At 40.6% G+C, this 10,108-nt stretch overlaps 1 protein-coding gene across 1 annotated transcript in view; it reads left to right on the top strand.

Annotated features, from left to right (window-relative positions):
• Window positions 1-4,509: 4,509 nt before the first annotated feature.
• Opn5 (opsin 5) overlaps window positions 4,510-10,108 on the top strand; it is a 57,444-nt gene continuing 51,845 nt past the window's right edge. Inside the window, exon 1 of the mRNA XM_005359789.2 lies at window positions 4,510-4,576. The gene's annotated coding sequence lies outside the window, so the exon portion shown is untranslated. The remainder of the gene's footprint in view (window positions 4,577-10,108) is intronic.

The following is a 10,108-nucleotide window of genomic DNA, read 5'->3' as shown; positions in this document are numbered from 1 at the left end:
CATTTAAATGTTTAATTATTAAAAGACTTTCCATAACAAAAAGAGACAGGTTGGCTCCTAGCAGCAGTACTCTACTTCCTCCAAAGAAGACAGAAGACAAAGGGGGCACAAAACAACATCCATTCTTACTTCAACTGCCAGGTGCTGACCACTTGGAAAAACTGCCTTTCATCTAATCTGAAGATCTCCCGATGTGGACAGAATCACTGGAATCAACAGCCTAGCTGCTCAGGTCAAGGTGGGCTTGTCTTCCTACAGATTTCTCAGCCCACAGGATCTTCTGAAGCCTGGCAGGTCCTACGCTAAACAGCAAAAGACAAATACAACCCTCAGCTACTATGGAGGACCCTGAGGAGTAGTTGTAGGTGCCAACCAAGTAAGTTCTCTGTTGTTTTTTAATCAATAACTGAAATAAAATTTTACTCTTTTCAAAGATCTCTTAGTTTGACCGCTGAGAGGTATTGTCATTTAAAAGGACAGCCTCACCAAACAAATTCTAATAAGCTACAAGTTAACAAAATTCTCTCTCATGGTGCCTTTCATTGTCTTAAAGATACTTTTCATTATGCAAAAATATCTGCCACAGTTATTCTGTTATAAATATGTTGCTGTTTATAACTTATGTTTTCACAAACCCAAAAAATTCTTGTGAGTTCCAGGGAGCAGAATTAAAGAATTCACCCTAAACAGGTCAGATACATTTGTCTCAATTCCTTGGTCCTAAAAAATTTCTCTTCTTAAACTTACCTTCCTTCTCTGTTCTGCCAACACCTTAAATAGGTATAAGAGACAACAGACATTCCCATATCACAAACACCAGACAGGAGGAAAGAGACCAGCTACCCCAGGATGTGCCCAGCATGCAGATTTCTCAGGTTCCCCCCCCCCAAGACAATGCCCACAAATAAGCAGTAAGGAGGCTTGAGAATCCACTGTCCCAATTCCTTTAACCCATGACTAACTTCCTGCCTTTTTATTATAAAGAAAGAGTTGGGAATGTAATGATCTGTCCTGTCCCTTTAAGAGACAAGCCCCACCAACTCCCCTTCCCTTTCCCCAAGGCAAGTGGACCTTCCTTCCACTTCCAACCTGTGAGCTCTTTCTTTTCCAACTCTCTGCTGAAGAGGTAGATTTCTCTCTTCCTAATGCTGTGACCCTTCAGTACAGTTCCCCTTGTTGTGATGACCCCCTACCTCTTGTTGTGGTGACAACCTTAAAATCATTCTCATTGCTATTTCACATCTGGAATTTTGCTGCCACCGTTATGCATTGCAATGCAAACATCTGCATGCAGATGGTCCTAGGCTACCCCTGTGAATGGGTCTTTTGAATGCCATAGGTTGAGAACTTGCTACTCCAAGTCCTATGCCAGACTGCTTAGTCATTTTATTGCTGTATCATAAAATAGGAACAACCCAGTTTCTGGTGTTTAGTATTTGGTGCTCATTGCACTAATTACTAAATTAGTGGTGGCACTAATTTTTAACCTCTTTATTTATTTATTTTTAAGATCATATATTAATAATATAAAACATTTTATAAACTTAGAATGCCTTATAGTCTTATACATTTAAATATTTTAAAAGCTGTTCTTTTAAAAATATCCATTTTTTAAAAAAATTAAATTTCATGTAAAATCCAAAATTTCCTCTTAAAAAAGTTTAAAACCTCTATGCTGTGTGCTCCTGCAAATAAATAAAGCAAAACCTGGTATATATTTTTAGTGTTGAGGATGGAATGCAGGCCAGGCTACACAAGTGCCCTATAACTGAGGTATACTTCTAGTCTCTTGGGTGCATAAAAGCAACTTTTGAAAAATTAAAATATAACAGTGCTTGACTTTTTTGTGTACTTAATATAGGATAAAATAACCCTTATGGATTTTGGTTTTGAGGAGGCAGAAGTCTCTTTATTTATACTTACAAGATAATGAACATGTCTATGCAAATACAATCTTTGTATCTATATAATCTATATACTATCATGTGTACACATGTATGCATTAGTATAGATTCAGCATTCAGTAGTCATTTAAATACTAGTTATTACTACCAGCATCACTATTGTTTTTAAAACTATCGCCCTAGCTAGGCACTGGGTAAAAACCAGAAACAAACAAACAAAAAACCAGTGCACTGAGGGAGGAGAGTCAATCTTCCCACAAGGTGATGTTTAGTCTTTATGCTGCCCACTGAGAAATTCATCCTCACTCTTTTAGCGTATGTAGAATTTTATTGACGGTTGCTAATGTATGGATCTAACCTCTGTTTTTCCATGTTGTATCTTTCATTGAATTTGTAACAATTATCCAAACGACACCAGGCTGTCACAAATGGCATATAGCAGTTGTAGCTGGGGCACATTGGTATGTGGGAAGTTGCACAGCCTTCATTCTCACTCCTCCGGGGATTTGCCAGTGTTCATGCACATTCATTTCTAAGAACTGAGCGTTTCCCAGACTGGCCTCCAGTCACTACGTAGCTGAGGATGACCTTGAACTTCTGGCCTTCCTGATCCTGCCTTCTAAGAACTAGGCTTACAGAGTGTGACATTGCACATGGTGTACTCCATGACTGATGGAGTTCGAACCCAGTATGAGCTCCGGGAGGTGCTCTACCAAATAAGCTACCTCTCCAGTCCATTGTCCAGGAAACACTGCAAGGGCCATTTGTAATGCTGTGGACTTTTCATTGTTGACTTTATGTTTTTATTTTGTTGCCTTGTAGTTTTTACGTTCAGCATGCCATTTCTTCTGTTTATATTGCTCGTTTTGCACCTTAATTCCTTAGGATGGAATTTTAGGTCACAAACCCATGAATTTTCTTCCTTTTATATTGTGTTTGTGTCCTTTTGCTCAGTATTACATTGTGTAGATGTGCCATTTTTCCATTATGCGTCTGTTTGCTGATGGGCACATTCGCTAATTCTGTCTCCTACTCATTGTGAACAGATCAGCGTCTGGCAAAGATGCTCAAGTATCTCTGCAGTAGGCTATGGAGCCCTTGGACTACGTATACAGAATGGGACAGACGGGTTGTTCGGTAAATCTGTTTCTAGCTTCTTGATTCACTGATTTCCATAGTGACTGTGACAGTCTTTTAGATTACAGTTTAAAAATATTTTGACAACCTTTCAAAAAAATGGGATCTTATCATATAAGAAGCACAAGTTTCGTCTTGGTTGGTTAGGCTATTTAAAACTGTGTTTATGCAGAAATATCTAGGAACATTTCTTCAGAGGCCTAGTCTGAAAGATTCTCATCTCTCAGGAGATATCTCCAAAAAGATTATGTTCATTGTCATGTAATAGTTTTTTCTCTTATAGAAAAATAATGCTCCTTTTCTTCATAAAATATTATTTTAAACAACGCTACATGTATCCATCACATTTCTGGTCAATGGACAAAATACATGGTGTAAGGAACTTAAACTAGGAAGGATCTCTTCGGACTCAAGGTTTCCGGGCTGCAGCTCATCAGAAAGGCACGGCAGTAGAGGGATTGGAAGCTGTGCTCATAGGAGCCCCAATTTCTCAGAGCAGCGCCACCAGCTGGGGACCAGGCATTCAAATACACAATGCCCGGGGCCATTTCATATTCAAACTATAAAGCTCTTAAGGGTTTAGTCCTTGATTTTTGCCAGGAAACCTGTAATAAGAAACTACTAGGCACCACATAGCTTGACCTTTAAGAGCTTGGTAACCATTCTGGATCTGATAAAATGGGCTTTTTGGGTTAACTACAGCCTTAGCCGACTACCAGAGTTCTTTGGAGCTGTGATGTTCTTATCCAGAAAGGGTGACAGTAACAGCCGACTTTATCACATCACTGCTCTGGAGCAGAGGGAACAATGTTTGTAAATCACCACGCCCCAGTGCCACTCATAGGGAAGTCTCCTTTCCAAACCAGGAACTGAGGACGCTTTCTGTAAAGGAACTAAACTTTGTTTTCAGTCCTGATACACCACTAAGGTGGGCTTGACTAAGTCTTAACCCTATGTTTTCAAAGTTATCTGCGCACTTTTCTTTTCTTATTTTAGTAGCCTTCTTTGGCAATCCTATTAGGTAGTTGAGGAGAATCTAACTTGATCGAAAGGATAGCCTCGGAAGATAAATCCTGCAGAAAGAATTTAAGGTTTGATATTTAGTTATTTAAAAGATTAAGCGAAGGCGTTAGCATCCGAAGAGCCAAGAGCAAGTATATGGTGTTTAAAGAGCAGTCTGCAGACAGCATTCATCCGCCACTCTTTTGATCAATAGAAGGGCCAAGTAGCTGCTGCTGTTTTTTAATCACTGATAAATTAAGCTTCCAAAAATTGCATCTCTGCTCATAATTCAATAATATGAGCGAGTGTGTGTGTGGACCAAGGATATGATTGGTTCTTTCAGTCAAGGGGTGGGGAGAACGGCGACGTCGAGAAAATGAGTACCTTATATTCAATAATATTTAACATCCGCGGAGGTGCAAAGCAACCGGAGTGTTGCTTTGGAAAGAACCAATAAAAAGACGTGGCCGATCTGAAGAGATCCAGCTAGAAGTCCAGGAAGGACACTTCTGGTTTTGGCCCTTCAACCCACGGTGAGTTTCAACAAAGGGTTCAAATAATTTAGGAAGGACACATTCTAATATCTACTGTCCAAAATCGAGCTTGGGTTTTAACGGTCAGTGGGAGGGTTTACCCAGGTGTGATTCATGGGGCAAGGAGATTTGATGGGGTGGCATAGGGATAGGTGCCCTTCTTCCCTCCTCTTCTTTATTTTTGTTTCTTCTTCTTCTTTTTTAAATATTCTGAGAACAAGGAACCAGGTAGAAACTGATCAGAGCCCTCTTTCTAAATACTGATGTGTAATCGAAGAAGTTACTTATTTATTTTTCCTGTTGAGTTTTGCTCCATAGCTATCAAATAATGCTTACAAATGGCATCTAAAAAAATAGCCTTTCAGATCATTTCAGATTTTTTTCTGAAATACCCTGCTTCACTGACAAATATGTCTTTAGCCTGTATGTTCCTCTGCGCACTTTTTTTAAACCTTGCGATGGATTCATTTTTGAGAGGGAATGAATACATTCTATTGTTGAAAGGTCCACATATGGTTCACGCTGACCATTCTTATCAGTTCCGAGTGTTTCCTGTTGATTGTCATTAGGTGTAGTTGTTCTGGGGCTGTGAATCGTAGTTCACGATCTGCACAGACCTGTGAACTCAGAGCTGCAATATTTGGATTTGGGGAGTAAGCTGCGGGATTCCTGGCACCCTTCTCCAAGTTCTTTTCTCCTTTTGAGTTTCTTTCTTTTCATGTGATCTGAGGGCGGGGGAGTAGATGAGATGGCTGTGGTAAGGCGGAAGTCAGGGTGTACGTAAGGATCCTGGGTTCTGAGTTCCATGATGATGTGGACAAGGATTCAGAGATCTCTCCTCCATATCGGGGCTTTACAGTGTTCTGTGTGCTTTGGGATAGTCATAGGCCAAGAATTGTCATTGTTGGGTGCAGAGGGTTGTGTTTTTCCGCTTTCCCAGGAGGGGCTCTTGGATGTGTGCAAAGTTCTAGGACAGAGATGGAGAATGTTTGCTGGCCTGGAGACGGGCAACACTACCTGGCCTTGTGACTACAAATCCTTCTTATCCTTTGAGTAAAAGTTATTGAAGACAAAAATTACACTAATAGTTGCTATGTAAGATGTGTACCTTATGAAATTTGTTTAGAAGAGGTAGGTTGAAGGCAGTGTGGGCTTAAACTGATTTGAAACTTGCTGCTTAGAATTTCAAAGGAGAAGGTGATTGAAACAAACACTGGCTTCATGAGACAAGACAGCTTAAGACAATAGTGGCAATCTAGAAATATTCAAGTGGATCCTTCTGTCACTTACAATTTTCTTTTTGCTTCAAGCTGAAATTGTTGAAAATAAATTGACACAAAGGTTGTTATTCTCGGCAGATAACACTGCTCTATTTCTCACATGGCTTGGAAGATATTGAGTTTATTGATTCCTCTGTTGCTCGCTTGGTTATGCACAAAAGCGTTTATGTCTTTTCTATCCCTTTATCTCCCCTTTTTCTCCTGCTCCCTTGCTTCCATGTGTCCTCCTGTATATTTACTTAAGTGGGTTAAAGATAAGTGCTATTCTTTTGTTTTATTGCCTAAGATCATATTGGATCACACACACACACATAATTGGAAGTGTGTGTGTGTGTGTCTGTGTGACATGCACCCTCAGGCAATCTCTAGTTTTTTTCTTCATGGCGCTGAGCATTTTGCTGGTTGAGAAGGCAAAGAATTCATTAGCAGTCTCTAAAGATAAATCTTACCCTGGCTTCTGGGATCTGTGCTCCAAAACTATTTTGTTTCTTGATTTCTACTTCAGATGTGGCCATGATCTCTGGCTAGTTTCATTTTATCGTAGGAACATACTACATCGTAATAATGGATGTCAGAATAATCCCAACTTTTTAAGAGCATCAGATTTGATCAATGACAAATCAGGACCGTATTGACATTATTGTGCGCATTTCTGAAATATCCATAGTGGCTCACACAGAAGAAAAGCATTACTAAGCCTCGGCTTAAGTTTGCTAAGTTTATAGGACACTCGGGGAGCAAGAAAAGATATAATTTCTAGGGAGGAAGTCCTGGCCATGTCATGTGGGATCTGGGCTTCTGATTGATGCCCACCCAGGGCAGTGCTGACTTCAGAGAAAGCATAGCTGGGAACAGCTGCCGGGGTGGTAAAATTTCAGACTCTCCGAAGGTTCCATGCAGAAAATCCAAATCAAAACAAGAGCAATAAAATTCTTCAATTTCAGATCCCAAAAGGTACCACATACTCAGTAGGGGCCTGTGTATCATGTATAGTAAATAAATACTTATATGAATGAATAAATTGATGGTTTGAATGTTTTTCTAAAATAACCACTAACATCTTATGTTAAAATTGGCACAATCAATCTCTCAAAAAAGTGACATACTATTGGCAGTTATCTGAGAATTTTGGGCATCATTAAGAACCTTCCTCATCAAATGAAATGTAAAGCTGCATATAATAAATTTGTAAGCTGCATATAATGTAAGCTGCATATCATAACTATGCTACATGCATGTGTATATGTTTATATATGTACAAAATATATGTGTATACCAATATATGTGTATAAAATGTGAATCAATTTTAGTCCTTGAAGCATGAATTCCTCTATTGTTTCCCTATGTTTTTCTTCATTTAAAATATTTATTGGTACATAACATTTTTCTCCTAAGTTGTAATAGCATTTCCTCTGTTACTTTGACAACAGAATTTTCCAGCTCACTTTTTAATGGTAAGAGTTAGATTCCACTGTGATGGCGCAATAGGGGAAGACCCAGATTGAAGTAGGAGGGGAGAGGAGACAGAGTAGGAGTTCAAGGAGTTCAAGCTGAGCTGCATTCTCCCAGGTCTTTACTAAGCTAGGTCCTGTGCAATCCTGACCCATACTGCCTGACTCACTGGGGTTGGGGAAAGGGAAAAGGTGATCGCTTCTGACCTGCTAGGCTGGGCTTGAATTTTTGGTGTTTGTGTAATGATGACCTTGATTGTTTTGTTGTCCAGATAAAAGGAAAAAGTAGGCCTCACTTAAAAGACCTGTACAGACCAGCAACGTGACATCTGAATCAGGCTAAGCACTCAGCAAATTCTGCCCCCGCCTTGGCTATTTCAAGTTTGACTGATCATCTTTCTTTAATGGGCTTCGTTGTTTAGACTTCCATAGCATTATTTACAGTTCTCTCATCCATGACTGACATAACCTGCATCATGCCTCTTGTCCCAATGGTAGGTGTCTGTCATTAGCGTCACAGGCTCCTTAGGGCAAAATTTTCACAGGTACTGATGGATTGAATCGCATGTTCTCAGATAGGAATTTTGAATCTCATGTTCTCAGATAGGAATTTTTCACCAGAAGGAATTTTTCTCATCACACACACACACACACACACAGACGCTCACACACATTCATAAACACACACAGACACACATGGACAACACACAGGGACACACACATGGAACACACACATACACACACAGAGCCAAAAGTTCATGGAGCCAGACTAGGTCACGGGCAAGACAATCAGAGGCCAGAAATTTGTACACAGTGTTTATGTGTGCACACTGTCCACACTACCTAGGACCTTTGTTATTTCTTATTTTTAAACTATAAGACATTTAGAGAGCCAGAGGAAAATGTCTCATGTAACATTTTTATATTTTTAGGCAGTTTGCCCTTCAGCAAAACTGGACGGGTTATGCTCTTTTCCTGAGTACTAACTTGTGTGTGTTCGCTTGACCTTGTAAAATATCCTTCCCCATATCTGCCACCAAGCCATTTTACAAGTCCCTTCTGCTTAGACATGAGGACTTGGGCCTGGCTATGCCTCGAGTTATCACTTACTTTCTAATAGGGATCCACAGAGGATAGAAGATACATCTATATTGTCACATGTATTATAAGACTCCAAGAGCTATTTAAAATTTGTGTGTATGATTAGGAGTGGGAGGTGATTCTGACTTTGTGTGTGTGGGAACTGTTAATAGAAAGCCTTGGGTGGCCTTATTTATGGTCAAACAATTACTGGCTATGCAGTGGGAGCAGTAGAGTATATTTTATTGCTAAAAGGCTTATGCTAATGTGAATAATCAAAAATTTGTAAGTTTGGGTAAAAGTAAGTACCCTGGTGTGTAAAAATTAGATAGGGCTTCTGGCCTCTAGGTGTACAATTTGTTTGTAAATTTATTGGTTAGGGCTAAGGGATTGGCTCAGCATCTAAATTAACACACCCTACATGTGTGAAGACCAGAGTTTGCATATTTCAGCAGAAATACACAGAAAATATCAGGTGGGTATGGTGTAACTGCAGCCTTAGGAGGCAGAGATGGGGACACAGAGGGATGGACTAGCAAGAGACGGGGACACAGAGGGATGGACTAGAAGAGTGATCCATGCAAGCTCTGGGTTTGATTGACAACAGTGTAAGAAAGATTGTGTATGGTTGTCAACATCAGCCTCAGGCTTCCACGTGTATGCCCCACACAAGCAAGCGTGCAGTGTAACCATGGCAATCACACACATTGGGGAAAATGGCCAAAGGAAAAAAAATCCACTATCTCATTGATTGTGAGCATGAGAGATACGTCAGATGTGTTTTTTCCACAAGTTGCCTTGGATCGGTATTTAAGGATCTGCTTAAGATGGGAGGGTGAGTGCCAGATCTGACAGCCTGCATCTTGTGTGTCTGAATCTAAGGGACTGGGCAGCAGAGGGCCTGGGAGCTTGTCCGGAAAGGCTTTACCAGAGAGAGGGCAGTCAGGAGCTTGACAGATAAGAGGAAAACTTTCGGCTTGGTCAGGGCTGGAGATGGAGTGGACCTGGCAGCCAGGGTTTCCAGTCCAGCCCTCTGTAGCTACTGGAGAGAAGGGGAACGGATATTAACAAACAGAGTGTCCTCAAACTTCAGTACGTCTGTCACATGCCAGTTCTCACGGAAAAGCCCTGTGTGGGCTGTAAACTGTCAGAAAGAGGTTGGATCTGTCCTTCTGCAGAAACCGAAAATACCCTGTGACATCTCCTGATTGCTGGTCGCCCTCTGTGAGGCTGACATTAGCTGTCTACTGTCTCAGAGGGCAGAGCAGTGACACGTACTGGCTCAGTGTGAAATGAGCTAGCTCCGAAGCGAACCCTTGGAAGATGCATTTCTCCTCTTTATATACCAGGAAGTAAGAAAACCCCCACTGCCCCACTGTCCTCATCTCAGAGTGTGGGTCACTTCCCAGAGGTACCAACTCCTTCCTTACCAGGGAGGGGCAGTGTGGGACTTAAGTTTTCTAAGTGTCACTTACTTTCTTGGTAAACCTTTCAAAATCAAAATTCAGAAGAAATAACACACAATTCTATGTGTTTTGGAGGGAGTCCTCATTGCTCAGAGTCTTATCCTGCAGTTGAATGAGAGTGCCCGGATAGCTGCTCTCTGTTTTAGGAAAATCTAAAGCTTCCTAAGGCTGAACTTTGTGTTTCTTAGTCAAACCCAGTTCTTTTCTAAACAGGCATAGTTTTTCCTATGATTTATTTCATTCTTAAATGTGTGA

This window comes from Microtus ochrogaster, linkage group LG2 (assembly GCF_000317375.1).
Source record: "Microtus ochrogaster isolate Prairie Vole_2 linkage group LG2, MicOch1.0, whole genome shotgun sequence".
NCBI lineage: Eukaryota > Metazoa > Chordata > Mammalia > Rodentia > Cricetidae > Microtus > Microtus ochrogaster.
This window is presented reverse-complemented; position numbering and strand designations above follow the sequence as displayed.